The sequence below is a fragment of the Temnothorax longispinosus genome, chromosome 10, assembly GCF_030848805.1.
Source record: "Temnothorax longispinosus isolate EJ_2023e chromosome 10, Tlon_JGU_v1, whole genome shotgun sequence".
Lineage (NCBI taxonomy): Eukaryota > Metazoa > Arthropoda > Insecta > Hymenoptera > Formicidae > Temnothorax > Temnothorax longispinosus.
Genome location: NC_092367.1, coordinates 5,952,295 through 5,966,362, shown reverse-complemented (window position 1 = coordinate 5,966,362; position 14,068 = coordinate 5,952,295). Strand labels below are relative to the sequence as shown.

The 14,068-nt window shown below is 39.7% G+C and overlaps 1 protein-coding gene across 1 annotated transcript in view; it reads left to right on the top strand.

Moving 5' to 3' along the window:
* The first annotated feature begins 790 nt into the window (after nt 1-790).
* Nucleotides 791-14,068, top strand: part of LOC139820048 (uncharacterized) — a 39,131-nt gene continuing 25,853 nt past the window's right edge. Inside the window, exon 1 of the mRNA XM_071789970.1 lies at nt 791-1,266. The gene's annotated coding sequence lies outside the window, so the exon portion shown is untranslated. The remainder of the gene's footprint in view (nt 1,267-14,068) is intronic.

Below are 14,068 nucleotides of genomic sequence, written 5' to 3'. Positions count from 1 at the left end.
GTTTCGACGCGCGGAGAGGTGCACGAGGAAACTTCCGCTCTTTCGTAGATATAAGTAACCGAAAATAATATCTATCGAATTGAGGTCCGTCACAGTACTGTTTCCACGTTTAATTTCCGGTGCAGAGGGTTGTGCATCAGGCAGAAGGCGCGACGAACCATTCGATTCGTTCCATGAGCAACGCGACTACGGTAGGACAGATGGAAAATAAAAAAGAAGGACGCATCGAACGAGTAGAAAATTCGCGATTGGTTAACCTACTTCGCCAGAGCAAATCCAGCTGTTCTAGAAATCTTTCTTGTGATTTTACGACAATCGCGGTTGAACTTCCGCGGCAATATTACGCGCTTCCGACTGCGCGGATTTCGAGTTTAGACAGCTTCCAACGGAGCGGTTGAGAAAGTTAAGAATTACATTTCTGCGGAATTTCAGGCAACTACGAAAAGATGAAACGTGCGCACTTAGAATCTTAAAATATGACAGCAATATATTATTAGCTGATTGCTTATAAATATAGTTGGTGTTGATTGTAACGCTCAGCGTGCTGAAATATTCCTATTTTGGAACATTCGATTTTCCAACCTGTCGAAAATTGAGATCTCGAATCGTAAACTTTTGCGAATTTTCGCTTCGCGATTGCTGTTTCCAACCAGGAGATGCGCGATCACGTATCTGCCGGTGCAAGAGGATTATGCACCTGTGGGGGTTGCGGCGGCAGGCGACCCGAGTCGTAGGACCGGCGAACGGCGCGTCTACCGCGTCGCGACGCGGCAGAGAAGGGAGCGCGCGCGAGAGAGAGAGAGAGAAAGAGGAAGAGAGAGCGCGCGTGAAAGATACGTGGGGGCGAGAGAGAAGTCGCGATTGGTTAAACCACTCTCGGAAAAGCCCGCCTGGCTGCTCGACCGGCCGGCACTTCGCTCAGTTCTCCACTGTGCTCCGTGTGAAGCGGAGCTTTCGAGATATCTCCTCGCTCTCCCTCTCGCTCGCCGCGATCCGCGCGGGATCGACCCTTCGATCGGGATCCCGTGCGAGTGCCAGTCACGTCTCCGCCAGGAAATCGTGAAAGGACAAGGCAGCGGTATCCTGATCTAGCCAGTTTTGAAAAGAGGAAAAGGGGTAGACGAAAGGGTTGAAGGAAAATACGACAATGTGCGAGAGGAAGCTGCTGCGAGTGCTCTAGGACGAGAGGACCTGAACTAACCGAGTGATACCGGACACCTTCGAGAAGGACCCCTCCGGGAAAGAGTGCGATTCAGCATAATCACGGTGAATACCTCTATTATTGCATCATTATCAAGTTTTTGAACGATTTAAAAAATTGTTGGGATCAAATTTTTCTAATTTTTTATTTCGTACGATTTTTGAGTTGTCCCTGCGGACAACTCTGGAAATAGGAAAATCAAATAACTTTAGCGTCATGTCGTTATATTGATGCATCATGATTGCCGATATTGACAATCAGATTTTTGTGTATCTTCGCACTACAAGAACATTAGCAAATATTGTAATTTTTTAGTGAGTATCTTTCTGTGAAAGTATTGCACAAAAACGATCAGAAAATGTGTTCTGACACACATTCTCCATTACTTTTATTTTACTATTTTATTTACGTGATTGAGATAATTCTTTGCGAAAATATTTCTTTTCACGAAAGACGACTTGCACAATAGGCGGCTAGATACGTTATCTGTTCTTGGAAATTCTCTTGAAAATTAGAGAACAAAGCTAAAGTAGATTGTATTACAAGTACAAAGTGGTCAAAGGAAGCAACGAAGCGCAGTCGGCGCTCGTAAACTCGCGTGATGCGCTCTGTGTGCTGTTAAGGGTTGATAGGGGAAAATTAAGGAAACCTCTGTGCACACTATTCTGTAGCTTTGTCAAGACTACGCGCCCCTAATTTAAGCGCACAGCCGTGTTTCCCTGAGCTTCAAGCTTAACGTTAAAGGCACTTGACGTTTATTCTCGGCGGATCTTTCAGTGAAATTTTAGTTGAAAATATAATCGGGGAGAGGATTACATGGTTAACCATCTATAATAATAGGATTATTCGGGTCACTCGCATCTTAGCACGACATACTTATCTCTAGACGTTGTACCAAACTAACAATTTTGTTGTGTATTTCTTGACTGTTAATTGCGAGAAGCTCCTTACGTACAATCGATAATTATTTTGTAAAAACTAAAAACTCTAATTACACTAAATTGGCCAAAAAATTTGTTGCAAAAAGGACATTCGTGTATTAAATGTAGGACACTTTATACTCTAAACAACGTTAATAGGCGCGCCTATAATCGCAAATTTAACAAAGCGATATTCATCTTAATATCACTACGCTCGACTAACTCGATTAGGTTTTTCTGTTTAAATTTAAAGATCTCTTAATCCCATTTGGCATATAGGTCACGTCATTTTCGCGAACTTTATATATTTTGCTCGGAGAAATGCGTCGTCCTCTGGGCGATGCGACGTTACTTCGTCTCCTACTCTACGGGATTGTTCGATCCATTTCTTAATCCGGATTTTACGCTATTCATAGACCGCTAGCTGGCAGATCGATTCGTATCCGTTCTCGGATAAGGAGAAACTTTGACAGTATGCTTTCCGACGGATGTTTGGTGTCGATCTTATTAAGCGGAGACGAGTATTGCCACACGCGGTCATCAAAGCTCGACAAACGAACCGTTGTATGTGTACATACGTACGGTTGTATGTGCGGCAAACCGTTGCGCTACCACCGCTCTTAATGAGCCTGAAGATCGTTCAATTCGTTGCACGCGTGACTCGATGGCTTTTCCGTGACTTCGTCGATTTCCGAGCGAAAATCCTGGACGTAGCGTCGTCTCGTCGGGAAAGCGCTCGGAAAATTGGGCTGAATCAATATTATCACGCCAGTTTTATATCCATTCTATCATTTTCTATTATTTTGCTCCGTGTATAAAAAAATATTTTACCAATGTTACAAAATTTTGTGCAGAATTTTTTCAGATGTTAAATATAAATTAATTGCCAAAGGGCAGTTAAATCGAATCTAGTTAAATTGTAATAAACAGTTTTGGCTCGCCCGCAATATTAAAAGTTGCAAGCTTGAAAATCAATATCCGCGCGTATTTCTACCGAAAGTAGTAAAGCGTGCAAAATAAAAATTCTAATATGGAGGATACGTTCTGCGCTAACATATTCGATGGTAAATGCCCGATCGATAGAGCGATTTGCCGTGTTGTATCGTTCTCGCCAGGAGTTTTATGTATGACGTTCAGCCAGTAAGACAGTAGGACTGCGGTATGAGCGCAGGAATGTAAAACGATGTAACTAGTTATGGAATTCTAGTCATCCTGCATTCAGACCCGAAACACCACCCACGTTGCATTTCTAGATTTGCGGTTCCACTCGCCCGTGCATCCTTAATCGGTTCGGTTTGCGGGTCTATTGATTCCTGGCGTTAACCGGATCCCGAATTCAGAACGCGAAATCGCCGCTTGATTGGCATTAATCATGGCTGCGAATGTATTCGCGCCGACTATAGTTCCCGTCGCTCGTTCGTACGTGGATACGGTCCACAATTATGCCCGGTGCGATTTGTTCTTGATATAGAATTCTCGTCGGTATAACACAAAACTTGACGAAAGTCTAGTCTTACTTAACGTTAATTAAAGTTTGCGGTAGAAAGTTCAAATTATTCAGAACATGAAAGATTAGATCACACAAACTGCGGAGGTAAAACGATATTAAATATGAACGTTGAGATGTTCGCTGAGCTCGATAAAAATTTACAAAGTACGAGAGATCGAAACTCTCAGCTAAATAAATTGAATCAAAGAGAGAAGGAAGAGTGAAGATTACATCAGGTATATAAAGAAGAAATGGAGATTTTTTAATTACATTTTAAGACAATTGACAGTGAGAACACATAAGCCACTCTGAGAGCAAGTGCAGGTATTGGAAAAAGTAATAATTGAAGTAACATTTTAAATTTCTAAAGTATATATAGAGTTTGGCTAAATAAGAACTATCGCGAAACACGTACGGTGTGTAGAAATTACTTGAGGAACCCTGCATTAAGAGATACTGTTCCACCGCTAGTTTACACTCAGTTTAAGACCGCCTCTGCGTATCTACGTTGCGGTAACGTTGGAAACTTTGTGCGCTCAAGTTCTTGGTCCGTAAGTGCCACCCAATCTCGGCGACGCGCCTCGGATCCACAGCGCTTGTGTGCAAAGCAGCTTTTGCGCTTGTTTCCTCTGTACGTACCTATACCTGTGCACCGCCGAGAACGACCGCGCTGCTAAACTGCTCGCACGTCGCTAAACTCAGATCGGATCATACGTGCGACACAACGGAGCGCGGTGTAGAAACCGCCTAGCGAACTAGGTCGATCACCTTTTTTTTCTATCACTGCCGCAGCTGCGACGCCGCCCTTGTATCCGCTTTAATCTGCTGGCTCCTCGTGCGCACGAAATTGCATCTGTTTCATCGGCATTCAGGAAGAGTGCCAAAGTTCGGTCTCGCTCCAATCGCCTTGCGGGAAACCGATTCTCCCGCTCCTGCCGAGGAATCCGTCCGCGCTCGCTGCTATGCGGAGGATATGCAGTCGATCACATAGAATATCAAAAGGCCCGCGAACTCTCTCCGTGGCGAGAATTTTCATAGTTTTATGACGCGGCCGGCCGACATTTATACGGATATCATCTCTAAGACACGTTAACAATCCACATTCGCGTTTTTTTAACGTTGTTCCTCGTAAAACTGCCAGGTACAGTTCACCATGAGAGAACGAAATTGAAAATGGCGAAATAAAACGATTAAAATGAATTAAATTACGCATGTAGATTTTCATGAGTTGTATAAATATAATCAGCATTATACACACAATTTTTCTGTTGTGGAAAATTGACTCGAGTTCCTCATTGGATTTAAAATTTCGTACTATCAGAACAATTCAATAGGGAGAATATATTATACATTTTGGAGATATTTCAGGAGATTTGCCAGCGCAATAATTTATGGATAGGAACGGTAGAGCCAGACATACATCCGATTTTTACCGGAATTATAATACCAGATTCGCTTAATTGTAAACGAGATTAATTAAATATCCGCGCAGTTTCGCTAGAGGCGATGAAATACAAATTACGTATGAAACTACACATATAATTTGCCCGCTTCATTAAACTTCTACCCGTTATTTAAATGGGAAAGCGGGGCAGCAACGGTACAGTCCGATAATGGCATTGTAATGTCGCTGTCGTCAAATATTCCATATAAGCATTTCCGAAAATTTCATACGAACGTGATATCGCCGCGCTTACTCGGCTGCAGAATTATTTTAACTTTCGTCACTTTCCTCAAAAAGGAGGATTGTCTCGCACGGTGCATATTGCGCGTTTTATTAGTCGACTGTCTGGCGAATTTGAAATGTATTCAACGCTTCAGTGAAGCCAGCTTGTGAATTTTAATTAAAAACCATGCGGCATGATAAGATGATATAATGTAGCTCGCGTACCACCCTACCACCGTAAAAATAAGAGAGATGCGGTATTATTATTGACAATGCCACATTCCTACAGTCACGAACTTAATTACGTTTGATAAACTACGTGCACAGTCCTCGTCTTTACGTTCGTTATTATTACACTACCGAGAAAATAGAGCTGGGAAAACATCTGGAGCGCAAGAAAATTTACTCTTCGTGTTTTTAGCTGCCATCGCCATTTATATTCGTGCATATCGCCGTGTAAACGTAATTTTTTTAGGTAACTTTATACTCGTCATATTCTATGTACGGCAGTTATTTCTATCTGTTACTCTTATTTGTGGTTATGTAATTTAAAGTCGATTTCTTGAAAAAATGGGGGCCCCCACATTACGTAATTAATATATTTTAGTATAATTATACATTATCACAGGTATCGAAGTCCCGATTATATATTATGACAATTCCAAACTGTATCTTCCTCACGTTATCGCTATCAAGAACTGTCAAAGTGTATCTGAACTCATTGCTACGTAAGTACGCGTAATGTATCCCTACCAACACACGTTCGTACACATGCGCGTTATTACGTGTACGTATGTATACGTCAAAGGCTGTTCTGGGTTTAATGTACGGTGTCCCATAAGGTGCATATATCTCCCTTTACAACCAGGAAACGGGCACGGTCCCTTTACACCCGGCGGTATTCATAAATCCAACAAGGAGACTAAGGAGAAGGAGAAATGAGGAGGTGGAGGAGGTGAATGCTTGGCCCCTCGTTGCCCTCGTGTCTCTTTACGCGCGCCGCCGCGCCGCGCCGCGCCACACCGACTCGTCATCCGCGCATTTATTATCGTTCTCCGGCCGGCGATAACTCGCGGGCGTGGTGATCCTCGATATGAATTCCCTGTCGTCACCCGCCGTGACGAGCGAGCGGTGAATCCCGCGGAGGTGATACGAGCGAGATTGCGGCGCGTAAAACGCGTCGCGCCTCGCGGCGTTATCGGAGATCTTCCGGCGCCAATATGAGCCTCGATATGAAAGTACCGGAATACGCGGGCAACCTCGCCGTCGGGGAGAAGCTCGCGAGTCGCGGGATTACGCGATATCGGATTGTCAAGGGTTTTCTCATTTCGGAACCCGCGCGAGCGAACGATTGCTGTCATCGCCCCTTTCGGACGCATCTTTCGCTGGTTTGCGTTGATTGCATCGCCGCGCACCTTCACGCTCTCGTTCCTCCGCACGCTCGCGTATCGCGTGCCATTCGCTTGTTTGCTCTGTAAATTACTACCTACTGTATTTGCATCCTTAATGGACTTAATCATTTAATGCACTTAATCAGTTATAAGCATTTTTTTAATACTTAAAAAGAGTTATAGGACGTAATTCGTTTGTTGGCAGATTTGTGATACCCACAAGATGATATTATTATTTAACAAGCTGTAAAATAATAATTTCTTTCTTCTTATTTATTTTTGTGATAATTAATTGATAAATATCGTGCTTAACATACTACGTTTCATCAGCGGATGCTCGACGATAGTTAATATTCCGCTCTTGATCTTAATTCCGCCATTAGGGTATTACCACTCAATATGGAGCTCGCTTTTGACGTTTAAGCTCCTTAGACGTGAATGTAAAGCCGATCTGTTACTCTTATCGGATAATTTTTGCATTTTGAACACGAACTTATTATTATACTCGCTATCATTTGCAACTATTTTATTTCGCAATTTTATCTTATGGAAATATAATCCTCTGCTGACAGTATTTTAATAAACGACGATTACATCCGCTCTGAATGAGTTAATAGATCGACGGTATTATATAATTTTTCCAACAATCGCCGCCGAGCTTCTTCTACAATTTATTACTCTTCAATGGATATTACTTTCGTTGTTAGCAAAATGAGCTTTCCAGACTCGTATTTGAAGATGATCAATGAATAAAGAAACGATCTTACCTTTATTATTCAGACAAGTCAGGAGATCCAGGTCCGCGGGTATTCTCGGTTTACTCAAAGACGTAACTTTGATCGATCGAGTTGGCAAACCGAAGCGGAGAAATTTATAGGGGACGGAGCCAATTATTTCGCCGTATTTACATTCGTAGGCGGACATGAATGCGAAATTCAATCGCGATTGATTGGCACCCGGTAAAATACCGCAAGTACAGTATTTTGTCATGGTCGAAATACGGTTATATATACGAATGAAATGTCTTTCGTGAATGGCGGTCAATTTATTTTCCTATTATTTTGCGGTTACTGCGGAAACTCGCGATTTTACCGCCGTTATTACTTAGAGACGATTTCGTCTTGGCGAGGAATTCCAAACGCGATGAAACTCTTCACCCGTACTAAAGCTCTTCGAGACTTTACGGATGGTGCGCGGGACTTGAGAGCGAAGCTCAATTTTTCATTTAACCGAGCGGCGCCGCACATCCTCCTTTTCCTTCGGTTTTTCTCCCCGCAAACGTGGTTGTCGGTTGCGCGAACATAATTTCGCGAGAGCTCCCGCGAATTGTTCACCCACCGAGTTTTCCGAGTTCCCTCTTTAACGAGCCTGGGCTTTTCATGGGCACGTTCGCCGCGAGCGAAGCCGCTGCCGAAAGACAATGGCGCGCCGAGAATAGTCTGCTCGTTGAAGAATATGAACGTTGTTACTTGTTCGGGCCACAAACGGAAACTACTTGATCCTGCAATTCTTTATCCTGAAAGACGCATATTTGCGCGCAAGTTCTCGTACGGTATATTTCATCGCCTTATAAGATACCGACAAATGAATGCGTTCCATATAAGAGGTATCCAGGTAATGCTTCTATATCAAACCTGAGAGAAAGCATTTTAAGATTTTTCCCCGAGGGAAATATTACGATACATAAAGTTGATGCATTTTGTGTCACGCGAGTAATCTATAATTTAGAAAGATAAACTATACTTTTCAAAGAAAATATATAATTTTAAACGAAGAATAAGATAGAGTCAATTTTGTCATTAATATTAGAGACATATCGGCCATTCGGCTCATCTCGATTACCTCAGCTTCTGTAATAACGCGAAATAGCCACTAGATGGGAAATTATAACCAAGTTAGACGGGCGCGCTAAAAATTTTATCCGCTACGGCTACGAGTTGGAGTGACCTATTTCACAGCGACACGAAATGTTGGATCGGGGTAAAAAGTGTCTTACTACGGGGAGATAACCGCAGGGCGCGCGCGGGACAAAACAAGTTTAACTCTCGGCTACTATGGTTGAATTCGAGTGACGTAAGTGCGCTACACGACGCTAGCGCAATAAAACTGCCATTATATTTTATTACCCGCGAGTCGGTACGCAACTCTACTACAACTCTCTTTTCCATTTTTTAGTGTCACAACGGATAGGGAACGGCTGGCTAGCCGGCGTTGCAAACAGCACAGCCACCGTTGCAAATTTTTCTACGTATTTTACAATCTCTAGGTACCAGGAGTACATTTGACTATGCCACGTGATGGAAGGATTAAGCAGTACGGCAAACTGCGAAGAATTTATACAGAGGGCAAATATTTTTTCGAAGAAGTAACGTAAACCGTCAGCATAGTTAATTTTCTGAATCTGTGAAACGCGCTTTGAAGAGTAGCAGTTTTGAGTGGAAATTACATAAGATATTTTAAATTATTAAAAAAGTGGACGATAAATGTTTTAAAAGTCTGTTTTTATTACAAAAATATACTGTAAAATAAAATCCTTATATAACAAACATTTCCGTACTCTAACAAATTCGGCAGAAATTCTGCGAATTGTGTTCTAACTGTTTTTAAGATATTATTAGAATCCTTCACATAATATCGATTTGGAAATTCGTGTAGTACGTCTCATTGTTGAGAGAATACGTTATCCTGGTCTCGTTCGCTATTTGCCAATCCAATTAGTGTGCCCAGCAGGCATATATAGTTCTAGTCGTTACCAGGGATGATATCGATCCCACCAAAGATCTTTCGAGAATAGCTGTATAACAGGTCAAGAGGCTATCAGGAATGCAGATCGATTTTCAGGATGAAATGAGCCGGGCGTACCGACAAAAATGAGACGGCGCGTTGTGTCTGTCTTATTATTTATGAAAGGATACTCGTAGTCCGAATAATATTCGGAACAAACTTCCGAATATCCGGAGAGAAATTTTTCGATGTTTTAGCCTGAACATATTTTATTTAATGACGTCAATTGAAACATCGATGAATGATAGATCAATGAATTTTTTATAACTATTGGTTTTGCCTTCGAATACTTGGATCCTACTTTTTCTTAAAAATTGCATTATATTGAGTAGGTATAGTTCGAACAGGATATTTACCATAACGAAATTTGATTAGGTTTCCAGACGTTGTTGATATAACGAAATTTCAATACTACAAACTCAATTTGCAGTTTCGATCGAGTTGTTGAGATTGGATTTATATTCTACACTCTTATACGTTGCGGCTCAGCTTCGGCTTTAAATGAATGAATTCTCGCATGAGAATAATAAATTACACATTTACATTCACGTACGTCGTACATTGTGCATTTCTTGCTAGTAGTTTCGTTTTCTTTATTTACAATTTACATTATTTATTCCATACTGATACCTAATTTCAATTAACTTGATAGGGCCATCGTAATTAGATAGAGGAAGTTACTTTACTGCAATTTTGATGCACAGAGGCAAAACAACTCTTAGGTGGTTAGACGGCGACGCGACGTTCGCGACAATTAAGTTTTCTCAAACCTAATATCTTAATTTTCGGTTAACGCGCTTCCTCAATTTTCACGACGGGACAGCATGGGACACCTGCGGTAACGTGGCTGCTTCATTACGGACTATCGATCCTACACTCGTTAAGGTGACATTAGATTACCGTTAAGTACTCGGGCACTTAATTATTTTGCGAACTTCCCATCAAATTACGAGCAAAAACGAGCCCTGCAATATTTGCTATTACTTATCCACAAACAACATCCTTGAGCTAAGTATAGCAAAATTGGATGTAATGTGACTTACGAATGCGATGGATACAAACAAACAAAGAAACTGAGACATTAATTAATTTTAATTAAAAAATTATATTACACGTGCCAATTTAAATCATAATTTAAATCATATTAGAAATTATTTATAATTTAAATCATATTAGAAATTTTGCTATTTATAAATCTGGAATAACAATTTGAATAACAATAAATTAATAAATTTCGTAAATCGTTGTTTGAAATTATATAATTGATTAAGTTTAATTAATCAAGAAAATGTCATAAATCTTTATAAGAAATAGAATATAACATGTTCCACGTTTCATGATATATTTTTTATTTTAATACGGTTATGGTCTTCTATTATACAGAACATTTTATTTTTAATGTCAGTTTCTTCTTCAAGCATTGGAATAATAATATATAATATGATAGGGTTTATATTATCGATCAATTTTACAAATTCACACGTTTATATGGCGTGTTTTAAGTTCAGGCATTCAGCATATACGGTGATTATCTGGTCAAAAGTAAGTAGGTAATAGATCCTAACGGTTTGGATCTCGCGGGCGGTCCGTAAAAGTATGTAGGGGCCTTGTATATTGCGGTTTAACATCAATAAGTGCGCTCGAAGAAGACGTTTGTTGTCACGATACCATATAATACGAGCTGCTGCAGCACTTTCTCCCGACAGAGTACATTCGAAATTCTTCTCGTATTTCTAGATAAAACCAAATCGTTTTCACATAGCTATGAAATGAAGCGTTAAGTATACAGTCATACTGTGTATAGTCAACTTGAATTAACGCGTCTACCGAGCAACATATTAAAAATATGGAATTACACAATTGATTGATTTATACAAAAATCATTATTTTTCCTCTTCTAATATTAATAAATTTTTAATTTTCTATATCACTTGAATGAAAAAAATTACATATTACTTAAACGTGTTGCGAACTGAGAAAAAACAATTATTTACATGATAAAACATTCTGTAGGATTTTTTTTTTTGTTAAAACTGGGTTTTTTAAACATTCTAGGAGTTGTATACAGGAAGTCGCAATATTTTTTGCAACGATTTAATTTACTTCTCTTGATTATTAAAATTATAATGATTGATTTATTAACGTCACATGATTTTATTCGTCTTGGAAACTTTGTAGAAAGTAAGAATAATAAATTAATTTATGTCAATAATTTTTTATTAATTAAAGATGATTTTTATTCTTTAAGATATATTTTATATGTATTTATGCAAAATTAATATTTGTGAAGCGCAGAAAGAAAAAGGAGTAAAATATGTAGATGTGTTACTTCATTTTCTTTTCTTTCTTTTTTTGAAATATTCTTTTGACAGAAATTGAGGTCTGCGTTTTGGTCTCTCTATGTTATTCAAAGGTTAAGAAGAGGAAGTAATATTCAGAGAATTTTTAAATATGCACTTAACATATGTAAATAAAAAGTGGGCAAGAAATACTTTATATTTATATAGCATATATTTTCGGCAACTAATTCATGTAATAAGAAGCGGTTAGTATTTCCGAATCCACAATTTTAATCATCATTTTTATGTGCTTATTTGCACGAGCGATAGGTATTTGATGTCGCGCGTAAATATTCGTAACGTTATGCAATTGGGGCATTCATATACATGCTGGCACGCAAAATGAACTGTATTAATGCTCCTGTTCACGGATGATCGCGCATATAACGATGCGATCTGCCCAGGTCGAAACAATAAGCCCGATTGTGTGCCGGAGTAGCACGCGAAATTAACGAAGACAGGTGTTACGCACATTCGAAATTTAAATTCCATATTGGGACGCGAACAAACGTTGCCGACAATAATTCACATTGACGCGCGCATCGCGATTTGTAACGCTCTCTGTCCTATTGAATTAATACATCAAAGATAGAAGTTGACAAAGAGGCTTATAGCTTATAGCGGAATAATTTTAATTTTATACGCGTATATAGATAATCGATTTGCGATACGAGACTAACAATTTCTCATTACACAAAATGAAATAATTATTAACGATGCACTCTTTTATGGTCTCAACTTTCGACTGATTGGAGCCGTTGATATCAAGACATCAAATACGATAATATTTGTTATACAGACTTTTAAACTTTCTGACGCGAGAAATACATGAAAGTTAGAAATTCCTGAACTAATACATATCAAATTTATTGCATGAGATTCTGATAATAGTGAGATATCTTTCATTCGCGCGCGCGCGCGGTTGCAAGAAGGTAGCGTGATATCACGATATAATTTTACGATATCTAATAAAAATAGAAATACATATAGATATTCTTTTAAAAGAATGGAGATTTACGCCACTTTATATATGTTACTATTACATGTTAACTTGACATTTATCGCAATTTTATGTGCCCACTATTTTCTCTCGAGCGGTGTAACGACGCGATGAAATAAATTAGGGATAAATGTCTGTAACATCTATAAATTTTATTCTCGCTAATTAGAGAGAAATATACTACGTAATATATTAATTATTATCAACGGTAATTAATAACGATTCCATACATCGCCGCTTTCGCAACATGCGAAGCAAAAGTCAATAATTAAAATGCAATTTACCATTTATATATCATTATGCAGATTACATTTTTAATTTACATTTTCATACGATTCTCGTATAACTTTCGATGTACTGCTGCACATTTTTGGAGCACCATTAATTCCACCTTTATAGAAATACCAGCGTTTTTGTTTGATAACGAAATTCCACCTGAAAAGTATGATGCGGCCTCGGATGCGGCGTATTGCAATTAGAGCTGCGCCCGCCGAGGAGAAATAACTTAATTAGTGATTCGCGGTGACGCAATCCCTTGAATTTGCCGGCGGAATAAAATGGGATCGGCGGCGGAATTGGCGCGTGGAATTTATTTCAAATGCGTCGCGTCGATGCCACTCACGAGAGCCCATATAACTTTCGTCATTCCTTCAATCAGACGTCGGACCACCTAGAAAAGAAACGGAGAAATTCTCGTCGCTGGAAGGAGCGAGAACATGTAAATCTTGACCCCTATTCGGAACATTATTCCGACAGAGACACAGGAAATCCTCGCAAACTGCATGATCCGGTATTTGGTGATGTTGAATAATCGAGATATTTTTTCTTTCATTGGCTTATTAACGGTTTGTTACGCTACGACGATAAAATATATGAATTGTAGGAGTCTTTATAACAAATAACCCACGTGATATCTTCTAATTTCTGCACATAAACGTTTTTACGTGTAGCAATTTACGTTATGGCGCGTCTTAAATACGATTAGCAGAAAGCGTTTTATTATTGGCCGGCGACGCGCGGAACAATTTCCTTCTCTCTCGTTTTCCGATTTGCCGCATCGCACACTTTCGCGATTCATTTCACAGAGTGTCGTTGAAAGGCGATGAGAACGTATCGGCTTCTTCTTTTTTTAAATCTCGTTAGGCTCTCGCCGATGAAATTGCGTTAAAATCTCATACTCATAAATAGCGCTTACACCGCCGGCCTCCCGCGTAACGTTTTTCTCTCCGCGCGTTTTCCGCATCCGTATTTTCGAGGATTATATTTGCTTCCACACGT